The 17,119-nt window shown below is 39.4% G+C and overlaps 2 long non-coding RNA genes across 2 annotated transcripts in view; one reads left to right on the forward strand and one right to left on the reverse strand.

Moving 5' to 3' along the window:
• The window catches only part of LOC102122164 (uncharacterized), a 139,858-nt gene that overhangs the window by 15,177 nt on the left and 107,562 nt on the right, over positions 1-17,119 (forward strand). The gene's annotated exons all lie outside the window — the stretch shown is intronic.
• LOC141410356 (uncharacterized) lies at positions 10,743-15,588 on the reverse strand. The gene is made up of 2 exons (XR_012435215.1): positions 15,422-15,588; positions 10,743-14,982 (listed from the first exon to the last, which is right to left on the reverse strand). It is a non-coding gene; the product is annotated as an uncharacterized lncRNA (long non-coding RNA).

Below are 17,119 nucleotides of genomic sequence, written 5' to 3' on the forward strand. Positions count from 1 at the left end.
TTGTTTGTTTTTTGTTTGTTTTTTTCATTTTTTGCTTCGAAAACCAGTTTTCCACAAGTCTTTACTTTTTTGGCTTCCCATTGGAGATTTTAGACTTGGGCAGTTGGGGGAGTGGCAGTAACTAAGAAAGCAATTCTCAGCATGAGAGCCAGTGAAAGGCTTGGAAATATGAACATCTCGGTTGTTTCTGGAAGAACAGCCTGTATTTCAGCATGGCTTGGGGCGTGTGGATGCATATGGTGCAGTGGACTCTAATGTTAAGCTCCATGCGATCATAAGGGGCTCAAATGCCACTCATAACAGCTTGGCAATGTCTTGTAGACTTGAAGTTTTCAAACAGGATAATGAGATAGGACCATCTCTTCTTACGTCTTTGGAAGATAGCTGTCTTAGGGTGACTGACTTATGGAGCAAGAGGCAAACTGGAACAAGAACTGAATGTTTTTGTTAGCTCATCACCAAGATAATGAGGACTTAAATTAGGGAAGGGGCCATAAGGGGAATAAGAAGAAGAACTTCTGCAGTAGGTAAGGCAGGACATGGCATGTCACAGAGGTAAGAGAGAAAACAGGAAGAGCTGAAGCTAGCTCAGAGTTTTCTAGCCTGTGGGGGCAGAAATGATGGCTTTGTTATGCGAGGTATGCAGCACATGAGGAACTAGGTTTTGTTGAGAAAATGTTGAAGTTTGAATATGTGGAGTTTGAAGGACTGATAAGACATTTTTCTGTTAATTAAGGTCCAGCTAGCAGGCAGAATTTAGGATTGAGGTCAGGGATGAAAGACACAGAATTGTCAGTCATCCACTTGTAGGAAATGTTTTCTCAGTGTGAGCACAGTCAGTCCTTGGAGGGCAGGTCTAGGTTTTGTTCACTCCTGTGTTTCCAGCCTCTAGTGACTGGCACAGACATTACACCGAATAAATACTGAGTGAAATAATGTGTCATTTAACTCCCCACCCCATTTCTTCTTTCCATTTCTCTACCAATTACTCCAAAGAAAAGAAAGGTTAACCTTAAATAGTTGTATTATTATGATTTTCTTTCTAATTTAGGAGATACATTTGCAGACTTAGAGGAGACTGGATACTATTTTCAACACAATGGCTAAGCATTCTTGATCTCTTATTTTCAATCTTGCTAATGCTAGTTTTTTTTTTTTCATACTATGATTAACAACTTCTGCAAGATGTTCAGACTTTATCACAGGTCTTGAACTAAAGTTAATTTTACTGTTTCATTGACTGCTATAGCAATATATTAAAATTAAAAATAAATATTCAGTTATGCAATATTAGGAATAAGGTTGGTTTCAACAAAACAGGTAGCCTTTCTAAAACAGAGAATGTTGTGAAAATAACAATGTTAAATTACAAATTAAACTAGTTCTTTGTTAGTGAGTAAAAACATGTTCTTGGAATTATGATTTTTTTTTTTAATAAAGTGATTTGGGAGAAAAGTTTGACTTTATCATGATTTTCAGTCTAATCACATTGTAGCCCAAATTGACCAGTCTGAAGGTTTTTGGTGGTGGTAATGAGACAGGTATAGCAAAGGTTTAATAACTTGTGCTGTGTTTTGGCTACCTTATGTTATTTGTATATTATCTCTTTGTGTTTTAGAAATTGCCAATGTTCCTTTTTTTCTGAAAAAGAGTTTTTATGTCTAAAATGAGCTTTTAAGGGATTTGACTGAACAATAACTTTGGAAATGATAACCGATTTTATATGACTCTGATTGTCAGCCACTTGTAAGCTCCTTGAAGAAAGGAACTAGATCTTTGTGTGTGTGTGTTCATGTGTATGTATGTGTTAGGAAGTTTACATCCAACAGGGAAATTTATGTAATTTATACATGCTGAATATGGATGAGGAAATGAGTGGTCATTGAATAGTGATTGTCTACAAGATATTTTCAGAGACAAAAACTACATTAAACTGGTTTCAGGAAACATCATAATTCCTTAATATAGCTTTTGAACCAATGACTTTCAGAGCTGTTCAGAAGGACGCCATTGTTAAACTCATGTGCTATCTTCTCAGTCTGTGAAAAGCATGTGGCGTGTCTGAACTGGCAGAGAAAAGTGGGAATGCCTGTTGATTACTCTTTTTTGTTTCTGGTGGGCAAATCAAATATTGAGAAGACTCTCAGTGACTTCTCCTTTTGCATTTTCTTTTCTATTCCAAGTCAAATGTCACATAACATAGTAGGGAAGCCTGAAAACTGACAGTTTCCCTCATTGAGCATAAGCCCTATGTCAGTATTTTTCTTTCCAAAATATTAGCCACGGCTGTCACATTCTCGTCTATCTATGACCACCTCAGAATACACCTCTGCATAAGTAGGGAAGGTGCCGTGCTCGTGGGAGCCATGTTCAGTGAAGCCCAGTTTGCATTCTAAACATTTCAGAGCACTGGGATGGCAGATGCCAGCAGAACGCTGTCCTTGGTGGGTCTCTGTCATTTCTCTTCATCCCCATGGCTGCCTGTGAGAAAAGTATAAAACCTCCTAGACTATGTCTCATTATATAATCCCAGGTGGGCAAAAACTGCTCCCTCTCTTCAACTAATGATAAGTTTATGATCTAGGGAAGAAGAATTGATAGTCCTGGTTATTTTTATGCTAAGTGGTGCCAAGACAGATGCTGTTTCGTTCTTGGAGGTATCTAGAGAGGCCTCTCCCTAAGGCGCCTCATGGAAACAGATTTGGACTGTTTTCTGAGTACCAAAAAGGAAATGTTTTCCTTCTTCTCCAGGCCTTAGGGTATAGCAGCGAGATTATCTGTTAGATCTTTTAAAAGGGAAGTATCCACTCCCTTCCCCCGCCCCCTTTTATTTAGACACAGCTCTCTTGCTGAGGCCTGACTGCAGTGGCCTTATCATGGCTCACTCCTGGGCTCAAGCAGGCCTCCTGCCTTGGCCTCCCACAGCACTGGGATTACAGGCTTGAGCCACCATGCTGGCTGGAAATATCCTCTTTTGAAGAGCAAAAACTCTGTTTCCGCCTAGTTCAGACTAGTGCTCCTCCTGTACCATCTGTGACTGCTGTGTCTCTGGGCTGCTGCTGAGCTTGTGACTGTGTCTCGCCCCCGTCCACACTGTCTGCCTGGCTCAGGTCTCAGAATGCTACTCTGACCTCCAGCATGGACTCGATATATTTCTCATGAAAACTGATTGAATTTCGTTTCTGAATGCCTGGATTCTCAATCAATCATTAGATTATAGCTCAGCCACTCCCCATAGGGCCCTAAAGGAGAGGAAGTGCTGAGAGGACACTCTGGCTAAGGACTGTTCCTCATGAAAAGGCAGGGCTTTGGAGGAATACCTCTCGTGCCCTGGCGAGTGAACCTTGCATGAGCTGGGAGGGCCCCTCTTGCCTTCTCATTGAGGTCTCAACTACTGATGGGGAGAGGGCCCCTACGCCTGACGCTACATGGCCATATCACTCTGTAGGTGAAAAAGGATATGGAAAGATAAACTCATGAAAAGTCCTGTTAGGTATCGCCAGCCACGGGCTCCTCCCCTGCAAAAAGCAGCCCTGACTTCTGTCCCTGCACCGGCCACACAGAGGCCATTCAAAGCTGTATGGAGGGGTCAAAGAGGACACAAGACTACTCACTCAGAGCGTCCTATTTGCTTTTTATTGTAAGGTGATCCGTCACCTTTTATAATGCCCAAATTCTGTCTTTAAAGCCCCCCTGCTTTTGTTCACTTTGACTACTAGTGAGACTTCTCTTCTTCCTTGGAGGTAGAGGAGGTGAGCAGTAGGGGGAGAAAAAAGCACTGACTTCCTGCTGGAAGTCAGTCATTTCAGCCAATACCATGTATTTCAATGCTTTCCCATTTTGTTGCCAACAATAGCTTTTTGACACAGGCCTGTCTTCTCCTGGGCATCTCCTTCTGCTGGAGTTTCATGACTCCTGGGCATCTCCTTCTGCTGGAGTTTCATGACTCCTGGGCATCTTCTGCTGGAGTTTCATGACTCCTGGGCATCTTCTGCTGGAGTTTCATGACTTTGGTGCACAAGACCTCCAGTCTTTCCCTGGGCTATTGGCTCAGGCTGGGTTCTGTGTCTCAGCATTCTCTGAGAGCAGCTGGGGGCTCAGGGAGGGACATGCCTGCCTTCTGCTCCTACATGGGGGTTGAGAGCCCTGGGTCTCCAGGGACCGCAAGTGGTCACCACTTTCTTTCTTTTCTCATAGCCTAGTTTCTGCTTGGCAATCCACAGCACATCTAGCCTGTCCTTGCCTTTGAACCCTCACTCACACAGTTGCTGTTTTCTGGAGTCCTTTTCCTTATGACATTTCAAATTTGACTCATCCTTCGAGGCTTTTGTCATCTTAACTCTTAAGCACTTAGAATTTCTTCTGCAAATGTAGAGATTTATTCCATACTGTCTTATACTTGTGTTCAGTGAGACACCCTTGTGTCCTTATACTAATTCCATTTCTCTATTGTTTTTCTTGGCTCACACTTGCCAAAATTATTCTGAGTTATTTGCAGACTTCTACCTAGAATCGAAGTGTCTTTTGGTGCCTAGCTACTTCCCAGGGATCTGATTAAATTCGATGAAACCTTGCTTCCCCAGCTAGTGACAGTCCAGAATTCTCCCTCCAGTTGCTGAATGTCTGGGGCCACTTTCTCATCACTGAGATAAATGCTGCTTTGTTTATTCTGCCTTTCACTCTGCTCTAGAGCAGGGGTTGGCAAATTATGACCATTACCTGCAGGCCAAATCTGGCCTATTGCCTGTCTTTGTATGGCCTGTGAACTAAGAATGAATTTCACAGAAGCTTTACTGAAAACATAGTCAATTAACTCATATTTTGTATGTGATATGCATTATATACTGTAATCTTACAATAGACAGAAGAAAACATTATTAAGAAAATCATAAGGAAGAGAAAATATATTAACTATTCATTAAATGGAAGGGGATCATTGGAAAGGTCTTCGTCCTTATTGTTTTTATGTTGAGTATGGAGGAGAAGGGGCTGGTCTTGCTTTCTCAGGGGTAGTAGAGGCAGAAGAGGTGGAGGACATGGAAGGGGAGGCGGGAGAGGCAGGCACACTCGGTGTAACTTTTTTTTTGAAAAAAATCCAGGCATAAGTTGACTCATGCAGTTCAGAGCTGTGCTGTTCACGGGTCAGCTACACATGCCTTGCGGAGTGCTCACACTGGAGTTATTGCTCTTTGACTCTTTTCGAACTCTACACATCATTTTTTTTTTTTTTTTTTTCCCACTTTCTACCCAATCCTCTCTCTCCCTGCAATGTCTGGCAAATTTATTTTCTTATCTACCATAGCTCAGTTTCACCTGAAACAATGTCTCCTGGCACATTTACCTCCAATGAGGAAATCTGGGGACCAGCTGTTTATATAATTGCATTTCCCATCTTTCTCTACATTTTTAGTGCACCTTAAACAAAAGCATTGTCTCCTTGATAATCTCTCAGCTTCTTTAACTTTTAAGATTTATTAAAATATTTGAGAAACAATGTGCCTGATAATTAGAATCAACAATAACATATAAATATCATGGTTTCCAAGAATCCTGGAGCATGGTGTGGGGTAGGAGATGGGGGATGGCAGGGACCTAAAGAGGTCATTGAGGCTGTGAGGTAATGATTCACTTAAGTCCCACAACTGGATAGTATCGTTTGTCATTCACATGAGACCAGGACTCAGGTTTCATGTGAATTGACTCACATCAAACCATACTACCTCCTCGAATGTCCTTTAAATTTTCTCCCAGTAAGGAATGATACAAACAAATAAATCAACACACTTAAATAATGTCACATATTTAACTAGTAGAGCAAGAGGATCCAAAGTAATAATCATGATATGGTGTCAACTGTGGAAAGCTATCAGGATGGAATTGCCAATGAAGTGCCTGAGATGGTGATAGCATTCACGTGTACAGACAGGTAGATGGAGTGCCCCTTCCAAGCTTGCTTCTTAAATAGCACGGCACCAAAGACAATTATCTCTACTGAATTGCAAAAGCAGTAATTATTCTATCTCCTAGAATACTCCACTTTGTCCTATTTCCTCACCTCTCCGCTAATTTAAGATAACTCGATGGCATTTAAGTAGGAGAAAAGAATTTGTATGTAAATGAGGGAACAGACAAAAACAGGTTATTAAAGTCCATTGGATTCTAGAAAGCTTCACATTTGATTAAAAAACTATGATTCTACAAAAGTGTTTAAGAATATCTGGAGTTTTTTTTTCTACTAAATTATTTTGAGAATAGTAATGTGATTTTTATTCCAGAGCAAAATGAATTCTGCAGCAGCTTTGTAATAAAAGTGCAGCAAGGTGAAAATTATCTGAAAACTTTGCCTGCCTCAACCATAGCATTATCACCATATATATCGGGAAGCAGAGGCATTTCTGCCAGTTCATTCTCTCCTTTTAGCTGTGACTTTTTGATAGGGCATGTATATATTATACATCTGTGTGTGTGTGTATATATATATGTATGTATATGTGCATACATACATAACAGCAAAATTTTTACTATAATTATTAAAATGCAAAATTATAAACAACTTCACATAAATATAATATTTTAGAATTTAAAAATTATGTCAACAAATTACATGGTTATCATTATTTATGTTAATGTTAATTATTTGAAGGTAATCACCACTAATCTTCAATAGGATGTGAGGCTTCTTACAGTTTTAAACACATTGTAGAATCAGACAACAGAGACCATCAGTTCAGTGTTAAAGAAACAGAAAGCATTGTTTGATGCCATCAACTCAGGCAGGCTTTCAGATGTTCAATGACATCCTATTATTTTTTTCCCCTTAGGTAGGTAGAAGAGAGTAGGTGTGTGATAAGAAACTGAGAAACAGCTTAAGTTGATCAGACAGTTATAAGCCTTTGATACTGTAGTTGCACATTTTGTTTTAGGCTCCTAAACATCTAAGAATGTAACCTAAATGTATCAAAATTTATTTGGCAAAGGAGAGAGAGTGAGAATCTGTGTGTGAGATGACCATCCCATAAATCTTCCAACATAGCATGGCAAATGGAGAGAAATGGGAATACAACGTAACTTCTAGACCCGCTTTTTATCGATCAGCTTTGAACTTTATTTCAGGACAGATTGTTTAGGTATTTTCTTATTGGTGGAAAAAAAAGACTTCTTGATTTGTTCCCTGAGGCTCTTAGACGGTTTCCTCCAAGGGATGTAAGAAGGATGCTTTCCTTGAAATCATTTTGTTTTATTCAATACGTTGTACCAATTTAGTACACATTTTAGACTTCTCAACTTCTTAGACTTGTGTATGTGATAATTTTCTATTGATTTTTTGACTTGTTATGTCACAGATTTTGTGATTACATTTACCCTATTCTCTAGAGATTCATGGTTGTGAATCTCAAGAGTAGTTATTAGCTAAATAAGATTTCTAACAAAATTAAAGAGTGATGGAAGATGCTGTTGATAATTTTGTAATATCAGAAAAGTGGTAGCAAATTGAACAGAAGTTCTGAGTTTTTTTTTTGTGTGTGTGTGTGCGTGTGCGTGTGCGCGCTATGGACACTGTGACAGGCAACATAATAGCTTCTGAAAAATGTCCATGTACTGATTTCTGGAATTTATAAATCTGTTACCTTACATGGAAAGGGAACTTTGTAGACATGATTAAGAGCATCTTGGATTTTCCAGATGGGCCTAGTTTAAGTACAAGTTTCCTTCTAAGTGAAAGAGGGAAGCTGGAGGATGAGAGAGGCAGATATGATGATGGAAACAGGGATCAGAGTGATGTGACTGGTAGATATGAACCAAGAAATGTGGTCATCCTCTGGAAGCTGGAAGAGACAAGGAAACAGATTCTCCCGCACAACCTCCAGAAGGTGCGTAGCCTGCCTATACCTTGATTTTAGCCTTGTGATACCCACTTTGGGCTTCTGACCCCTCCAGATCTGTAAGATAAATTTGTGTGGTTTTAAACCACTATGTTTATGGTAAATTTTTACAGCAGCAATAGGAACTTGATACAGATGGATACCTTCTGAAAGTCTGGTGAAACCTGTGAGTCTCTTTGCAGGATAATATTTTAAAATACAGAAAATAAAATAAATAGAAATAACACATATCTCTATGTATAAAATAAAATACAGAGATACAAGAAAGGAAATCAAGTAGATTAAAAACTTTTACCATAACATTAAACAAATTTGTGATATAGTAATATATGTACTTTGTGTTAATATCTTAAATGACAAGATAAATCATTTACAATATGGACAAGTTAAATATTATCTTGTATTTGTCAGTGTGAAGGCTAACCATTTGTTGACTCTGCCCAATTCATGTTTAGCAAGTTGTATAGTCCTATAGAGGATTAAGAATTGAAATTTGAACAGTATAGATTTGTAAAAGTTTAACATTTGACTTTTCATCTTTTTCCAAGTTTGGTCCAGAAAAAATTGTGGGTGGGAAACACTGGAAAACAAAGTCATTGTCTGGGTCACCAGTAAGAAAATACATGATATCACTGTTAATTGAATAACTGAGAGGAAGAATTACCCACTAGTTGGCAAGCTATCTTGCATAAGCATTGTTAGAAAAATTCCACGCAATTTCTAAAGGGGTTTAATAAGTACCATGATTTCAAATTAGGGATGAGTATAAATATTATTTTGATATACCTGTGAAAACCATATTGTGGTATGAAAATATCTATGCTATTTTTGTGACAAAATGACAGATGCCACTAGTACTTCTTTCCTATATTTATAATTTAATGAAATGCTAAATTTTCACTAGAGATTAAAAACAAAAGATTTATTCTTTTTCAGTTCACTTTTGTGGGCCCTGTAAATTCTATCCGTAGGTTCCCTTTCTAGAGAACAACTAGAAAGGAAGCAGGGCAATGAGTGGTTTTGTAAAACGGAGCTATTCTTCTTCCTCCTTTTCATTCTAATTTTGAGGAGAAGGATTGTCTTGCTCATGAACATAAATCACATTAAAATACACAAAACACACGGAGACATGATGGGTCTGTCTTGCCAGCCCCTGACGGTGGAGCTTTGATTGGTTGTGGCTAAGGGATCAATTTCTCTTCATATGTCTTCTTTTTCTTCCTTAATCAAAGTGTTTCTTCTCATAGGGAGGCAAGTAATTTTTTTAAAATTATTTGATAATGAGAAAATTATATTCTATGTCACAAGAAAATAATTAAGTGGGGGGTCAAGAATGGAGGTTAAGCAGATATTTAGATCAGATCATTTGTGAGATGATTTGTAAATATGTGGTATGTACTGAACGTTTGTGTTCTAAGTCCATTGGTTGAAATCCTAACCCCCATGTGATGGTATTAGAAGGTGGGGCTGCTGGGAGGTGATTAGGTTATGAGGGCAAACCCTCATGATGGGATTAGTGCCCTTATCAGAAAGATCCCAAAGGGCACCCTCGCTTCTTCCATCCTGTGAGGACACAGTGAGAAGATGGTCATCTGTGATTCAGAAAGTGGTCCCACCCGGGTACCAAATCTGCTGGCGCCTTCATTTTGGACTTCTAAGCTTTCAGAACTGTGACAAATAAGTGCTTATTGTTTAAGCCGCCCAGTCAGTATCATTTTGTTATAAAAACTGAATGGGCTTTATAATATATGTCATATGAAAATTAAGGGAAAATGATATTATGATGTCTGTATTGTCATTTCAAGGAAAGTTATAGAATCGATTTGAGCATGAATATCCTGATAGTTCTAACCAATCAGACATGTTACTTAAAGAAACCTTGTCCTATGAGGGAGCAGATGATATGGTCCAATAGATCTACAACTTCAGTTGTACAACCCACCTTGGAGAGTAGCATGGGTGTTCTTCAAATACTTATTCTCTGATATCAAGAGTGAAGTGCCCATTGTTTATAATTCACAGAAACAATGGACCTGTTTCCCACAATCCTTTTAAAATTTAACATTACTCATTTTTTATTAAAAGACCTGTTTCTTTCTAAATAAAATACAGCTCTTATTTAACTTGCTGTCATGAAGACAAATTGAGCCAGTTGACTCAGTAGTAAAATAGACTCTGTTCAAATGTAGTCAGTTAAAAAGTCCAGCTAAGTTGGCATTTTGCAGGGTTTGCATTAAAGCACAAGAAATGATAACTTGCTGAAGAGCAAACCAGGCAAAACAGACATCCAAGTTCACAAGAAAGTTGAAATCTGGAAGGAATACCTAAGCTTTTTGAAAATGACAAGGAAAGCTGCACCTGGATTCTGCTATGACCACAGTGGATTCAATTCTACTACTTAGCCATATGAGACAAAGGTAGAGCTCATGAGGTTTTTAGAAAGAACCTAAGGTATATTATGACAAGTGAGAATACATAATAAATCAATAACCAGATGCTGCTGGCTATAATGGAATTTGTTGATCCATAGCAGAGACTTTGGATTAATTTTCGGTGTAAAAAATGCATCAGAAACAGCTGACTGAAACTTGTAGAAAACTGAAGTGAAGAATTTCTTATCTGATTAAAGACCGAGGGACAGAAGCAATCTTCACTAGAGTGTGAACGCTGTATTCACAGTTACTGATTTTTTGCTAGTAATCTTAGATTTCATATGTTTTGATATTTCTTGCCTCCCTCCCTGACCGACCACACTCATTTGTAGTTGTGTGTATGCACTCATGTATGTGGGCCACAGAATGTGTGTGAAGAAGATGTAGATTTGTGCATATGAATTGCAAATTAACCAGAGCTACAGAGTAGACAGATCGGTAAGTTTATTGGGCTTTTATAGTGACCTACTAGAGTCCTTGATGAAGGCTATGGAGCTAAACATGGAGCTAGAGACATATCTCAGGCAGAATCCTTATTTAAACATGCAGAACTACAAGTCCAAATATCCCTTGATATTTGAAAACACTATTGATGTCTATTATCATAGTGCCCCCAATGGTTACAAGGACTTGGGAATTTACCAGTTATGTACAAGCACCCTGGCTATTGCACAATTCACACTGCAAACTACCCTGTTAGGTGTGGGATTTAGACATGATGCCAGTAGATGGAGGCATTATGTAGGACCAGGGGTTGGGAGGTAAATTATGTGTGATCAGGCACCAGAGAAAGGAGGAGAGAAAGAGTCTGGGATTTCTGTTGCATACTAATTCGGTGATATGGTTTGGATATTTGTCCCCTCCAAATCTCCTGTTGAAATTTCATTCTCAATGTGGAGTAGGGCTTCGTGGGAAGTGTTTGGGTTATGGGGGTGGATCTCTCATAAATGGCTTGCTCCTCTACAGTGATGAGTGAGTTTTCACTCTTAGTTCACCCAAGAACTGGTTGTTAGAAAGAGTCTGCCATCTTCTGTCCTCCTTGCTCCCTCCCTCGCCTTTTGACATGCCAGCTCCCGTTGCCTTCTGCTACGAGCAAAAGCTTCCTGAGGTCCCACCAGAGGCAGATGCTGGCTCCATTCTTCTTGTAAGCCTACAGAACAGTGAGCTTTAAATAAGCTTCTTTTCTTTGTAAATTACTCAGCCTCTGGTATTCCTTTGTAGTAAAGCAAACAATCTAGTACACTTGGTTAAAGAAAGAGGAAAGCAGTGATTTTCATTTTGACGCAGCACTTTGGCCAGGCAGTGTTAGCATTAGGACATCAGCTGGTTATGTCAAGATATCTAACTGGGTTGCTTTTGCTGTTTTCTAGACTTTCCAGTCCTTTTTTCTTTCCTTTTGAATGAGGAACTGGAACTGAATCTTTAATTCCATTTTTTTTTTTCCCAGTCTTGTTGCTTAACCATTTAATACTCAGCAGGTCATCTGGTACATGTACTATTCTCAGCTTTATGGATACCATGATGGATACATCAGCATCCTCAAGGAGTCTGAAGTTGAAGTTGGAGATATAAATAGATCATTACTTCTTGTTTATTACCACAAGACTGGCTGGAGGCCTTCATTTTAAAGAAACAAGCTAACATTTGCTGAATTTTGACTGTGTCCAAGCACTATGCTAGGGGCCTTAACATTCATTATATACCACCTAATCCTTGAAAAAATTCAGTGGTGTGGAAGAGTCCCACAGCATATCTACCAGTAGCCACCAGCTCTGAATAGATTTTTAGGCAACTTAAGACCGAATTCACTGCATTCTAAATGGATCTTGGTCAAAATACTTAACTTTGCTGAAGATTAGTCTCCCCAAAAGATTAAATTGGTTGTAATTAATAATATCCACTTCAAGGGTGAGAATCAAATGAAGTAATTTAAAATACTAAAATACTGAGCATACTATCATGATGCAATGAATGTTTCCTCTTCTACATTCTTTCCATTTGACATGAAAATTAAAGGAATTGTCGTTCTTTCACACACGGCTTCTCAGGGATAGAGCTCCTATGACATATGTATCATTGGCAACACTGGAAAGAATCCAGTGGACATAAAAGGTGATGATCAATGGCCAGGTCTTGACTTCGACCTTATCAGTGCTAGCTCCAGGGACATACAACTCCTGCTATATTGGGCATGAAATGATTTAACTGTTATGTTCTGGGCCGCTGGTAGCAGAGGGATGTTTAATGGTCTTACATGGGTAGTGTCATGGCTCTGTGGGAACAGAGTTCCTCTTCAGCTACTTTCTCAAAAAAATTTAATTTTCCTCATCCCTTCCATTTTTGACTGCAGAAGCATGCTGCAGACATGTCAAAGCATTCTAGACCTAATGGGAAAATAATCTCCCAGAATGTTCAGAGGAGGTTTCTGATTGGCTCAGAACCAACCCCTTAGACCTTCAGGGAGGAAGAATCACTATCAGGCCACACAAAATATTAGAATTTATTGTCTATCAGTATGGGTAGTAAAATTTATTTTGAAAAGGATATATAAACACTTTTAGAAAATAATACATATCTGTGGTTAAAAAATTGTGCTATAGATTTAGCTTGCTTAAGACTATTGCTGCCCTTGCCAAATGCACTTTTGTTACTTTAGATCTTTACGATGACCTTGGTAGCTATAAATGATACGCTTACTTTTGTATTGTTTCAACACCTGTAAATGGCATCCTTTAATGCTCCATGTTGTAAGTGGGAATATTATGTCTCTCATCCTTCTTTGTAAATCTTTTCTAGCTCTTCTTTCTCATGGTTCTGTCATCAGTACCTTTGCTTTTCATTGTTAAGGTCAGCCTTGAATGTAAAAAGGGAGAGCGTGAGGCCATCTGGCAAAGAAGTCAGGAATAAAGGTTTAAAGAAAAATGAGGTTAAACAGTGTAATTCCTCTGGTGTTGACTTCTCTGATTATCTACCTCAGGATTCTGAAATTTGGTTGTGCAAGAGGATTACCTGGAGTGTTTCTTCAATACGTAGTTTCCTGCATCCAAGAGAAATTCTCGTTCTGTCTGTTTGAGGTGGGCATAGAGTGCTTAATATTCATTAAGCACTGCAGATGGTGGTGATGCACGTGGCCCTCACAGCATGTTGCATGAAATATTTAATCTCCTTTGCCTTGGTGTTGGATAATAACACTCCTTTTGGCCCCAAATGGCAGAAGATGCCATTTCAAATGTGAGCTGTGTGCCTCCTAAGTCTAGTGAAATGGCCAGCTTATCCTGAGAGCTCTGGAGTTGGTGGAAAGAATTAGAATCCAATAGTTGGTATCTAGAAGATAAATTTGTATTATTGGATACATTTACCCATCATGCACAAGTTTATATCTTGGATTAGTAGGATGCACCAAGTCGTCAGGCACGCTGACGGAGATCTTCCAGTGAAAACCAACTGCTTTTGGAAGGGTTTCAGTTAGTCTTTGTAGAGGTAACTGGAGCTACTTCCCAGGAAGACCCCTATCCTGATAGATTTACTGAACTCTGCAAAATACATCGAGGATATTTCCCCTTGACCAGAAGAGATAATGGAGCTAGCACATGGCATTCCAATTATATACTTCAAATATGTCAGAGGAGATGCCACTGGAACTGTCCCTTACTATTGATGCCATGGCTGACAGCTTAGATGCCCATTGAGCTTTATTTTTGGACAGTTAAGGGACACATTATAGGGAACCTCACTTGAAAAAAATTATTTCAGGTTTGGGGGCACATGTGAAGGTTTGTTACATGGTTAAAATTATGTCATGGGAGTTTGTTGTACAGATTATTACATCACCCAGATATTAAGCTCAGTACCTAATACTGTCTTTTCTGTTCCTCTCCCTCTTCCCACCCTCACCCCTCAAGCAGACCTCAGTGTCTGTTTTCTCCTTCTTTGTGGAACCTCACTTCTTTTCCAGTTAGCCTCAGGGACAAGTTACAGGATCTAACAGATTTATTCCTGTAGCGCCACCTACATAAGAATGTACCAGCGAGGGTTGGGTCAGGAAAACAGCCACTGTGTATGAGTGCTCTCTGAAAGAAGGCGTCTTACCTGATTGTGAAGATGTTGGGTAAGTGAAGGCCCAGTAGAGGGCGCTGGAGGATCAGAGAAAGAGCACCAACCAGGCTTCCTGAAGCACTGAGATGGGGAATAAATCAGCTTTTAGGGAAATCAGAGAAGCTAGGTATACATCTGAGGACTAAAGGCAGGAGGCCTTGGCTCTGATCCTTCTAAGGCAGATGAATTGGGTGCCAGTGGTGGGGGCGAGCATGCATTGGAGTGTTCCTTGTGGGCCAGAGGTGAGCCCCAAACGCGAGAGCTGTTCTGGGGCCGTTCAAATTCTGTGGAAGAGGTCCCCGCAGTACCGCTGGAAGGACCGCACATGAGCAGCCTATCTGAGAAAAATCTGTTGCTGCTGTCTAGATAAGTCTCCTTGGTTGTTCTCCGGCGAGACTGAAGCACCCACACAAGCCATCCAAGGAAAGGAGTCGGTTTTGGTCATCCCTCCCAGCGAGAGGTGGCTGGAGACATCTGCAAATACCAGGAAAAACCAGCTCCAGATTGTACTGGTGCCGACCTTGACTTTTCTTCCTTAATCTTCTCCACGCCTGGAGGGACCCATGTCAGAGCTAGAAAATCAGCGGGGAGAAGAGGCAGTGAGGTGGGGAAACAGAAAAAGAAGCTAAAATGTACCCCATTACAACCTTCTGAGCTTGTCTAACCTAGTAGAGGCGAGGTGAATTTTACATTAGGTAAAATTTTGAAAAACATTGGACCAAGTTGTATGTATTTATTACTATTCTTACGATTGAAGGTAAATAGAGGTTTTTGAGTATTGAATAGTGATTGAAGAAGTTATGGACTTTATCAGAGAATTCATGCAGTGGCAGGGAGAGAGCTGGCGCACAGAGAGAGTTTAAAGAGCAGTGGGATAAAGAATAAAGTTAGTTTCTGATTAAGTCATATGGTCATGAATGTTCAGCTTAGCAGTTACTTGCCTTGGTAAAAATGTCAGGCAACCCATAGTAGCTTCATCCAGCTTATTTTGACTCCCGTTTATTTACTTACTTGAAAGACAGAAGAAAAGAGTTTCTGAATATTTGGAAGATTTTGCTGAAGTAAGTAAATGCAGTTGAATGCAGTTGAGGAGCATCAGATAAGACAAAACTGAGCCTTATTACAGAAGAAAATCTTGTTCAGTGGCACTGCAGCTGCTGCCACGTCTTCACTGACTCATCCCTAGTTTTTAGAAGGTGCTGTTAACCTCCTTTGATGGTCTTTGATTGGTCAGTAGCTAAGCCTATAATATGAGCCTTTAGCTGCTTGGAAATTTCAGTCTTGTTTTGCTGTCTTCATCCTTTTACAACCTGTGAAATCTATGCAATTGAGTTGTTTGATTTCTACTCAAGGATGCAGAAGATGAAATGAAAAGGTAACGTCATAAATCTAAATTATCTAAATTCCAATCTCCTTTTGCCTGAATTTGTAAACTCCTGTATGCTTAAGAACCCCTTAATATAGAATTGGAAATTATATGGCTTATTCATAACAGGAGAAAAATCTTAGACATAAAATTAGAAAGAAAAATAAACTGGAATATGACTTTAAAGTAATCCTGATCTCTATCCTACCCTTGGAAAAAACCCTAATTCTTTTTTTCTAAACTTAACCCTAACCATAATCCTCTAAATAATATAGGACAAATTTGGTTATTAATTTTGTGACTATAAACATTTTTATTAAGCTTCATGTTTTTGAATATAAAGAAATTGTGAAAATGAAGCATTTTGTTGAACCAAAATTGCATTGCTAGTTCTTGCAAGCATGGGTTTCTATTCTTGTACAAAGTAAAATTTCTTAAAGTGTAAATCAATAGTACCTAAAGAAAATTCTGGCTTTCCTGCTGGTTCACCGTTGCTTAGTGTCCTATGCAGGGATGGGGTGGGTACCCTCAGGGCAAAAGTACTGGTTAAGCTTCCTATGGTATCTACAGCATGCAGGTCTGCCCTTGAGCCCAATGGAGAAATTTACTACAGTGTCATCTGAGAGTGTGAACCCAAATTGCCCTATTTCAGACCTTTTAAAATGCCCCTTTGAAAGAAGCATCTATTAGAAAAAGTCACCTTGGGACAGTAATTGACATCTCATCCTCAGTGTGCTTTCAGTGGTGTCCTTGAGTCAGATTCGATGGCTGAAAAGCAATGTTCCTGGTTATTAGCTTTGCCCTTTGTAGCTCCCCTCCCTGAGCTTCAGCATAATGGGATGTTCTCAGTTTTTATGGAGGTGGCAACAAGAAAGAGGCAGAAATTTGCTCCTTCATTTACTCTGACGCCGTCTATTACATTATTTAATGTACTTTGTATAAATCCTCACATGAGCCATTCCTTTAGAATTTGGTTACCGGTAAAAAACTTGTCTTTCCTGAAGAATCTGTTGCTAAGTTTCTTTCTTTCAGGTTATAAGAACTCAGTAATATTTACACACTTACATTTTATTTCTATGGTTCTGAAATAATATTGCAATTTATAAACCTTTTTTTTTTTTTTTTTTTTTCTGGGACAGAGTCTCGCTCTGTAGCCTAGGCTGGAGTGCAGTGGCCTGATCTCGACCTCGGCTCACTGCAAGCTCTGCCTCCGGGGTTCACCCCATTCCCCTGCCTCAGCCTCCTGAGTAGCTGGGACTACAGGAGCCCGCCACCGTGCCCAGCTAATTTTTTTTTGTATTTTTAGTAGAGACAGGGTTTCACCGTGGTCTCGATCTCCTGAC

This window comes from Macaca fascicularis, chromosome 5 (genome assembly GCF_037993035.2).
Source record: "Macaca fascicularis isolate 582-1 chromosome 5, T2T-MFA8v1.1".
Lineage (NCBI taxonomy): Eukaryota > Metazoa > Chordata > Mammalia > Primates > Cercopithecidae > Macaca > Macaca fascicularis.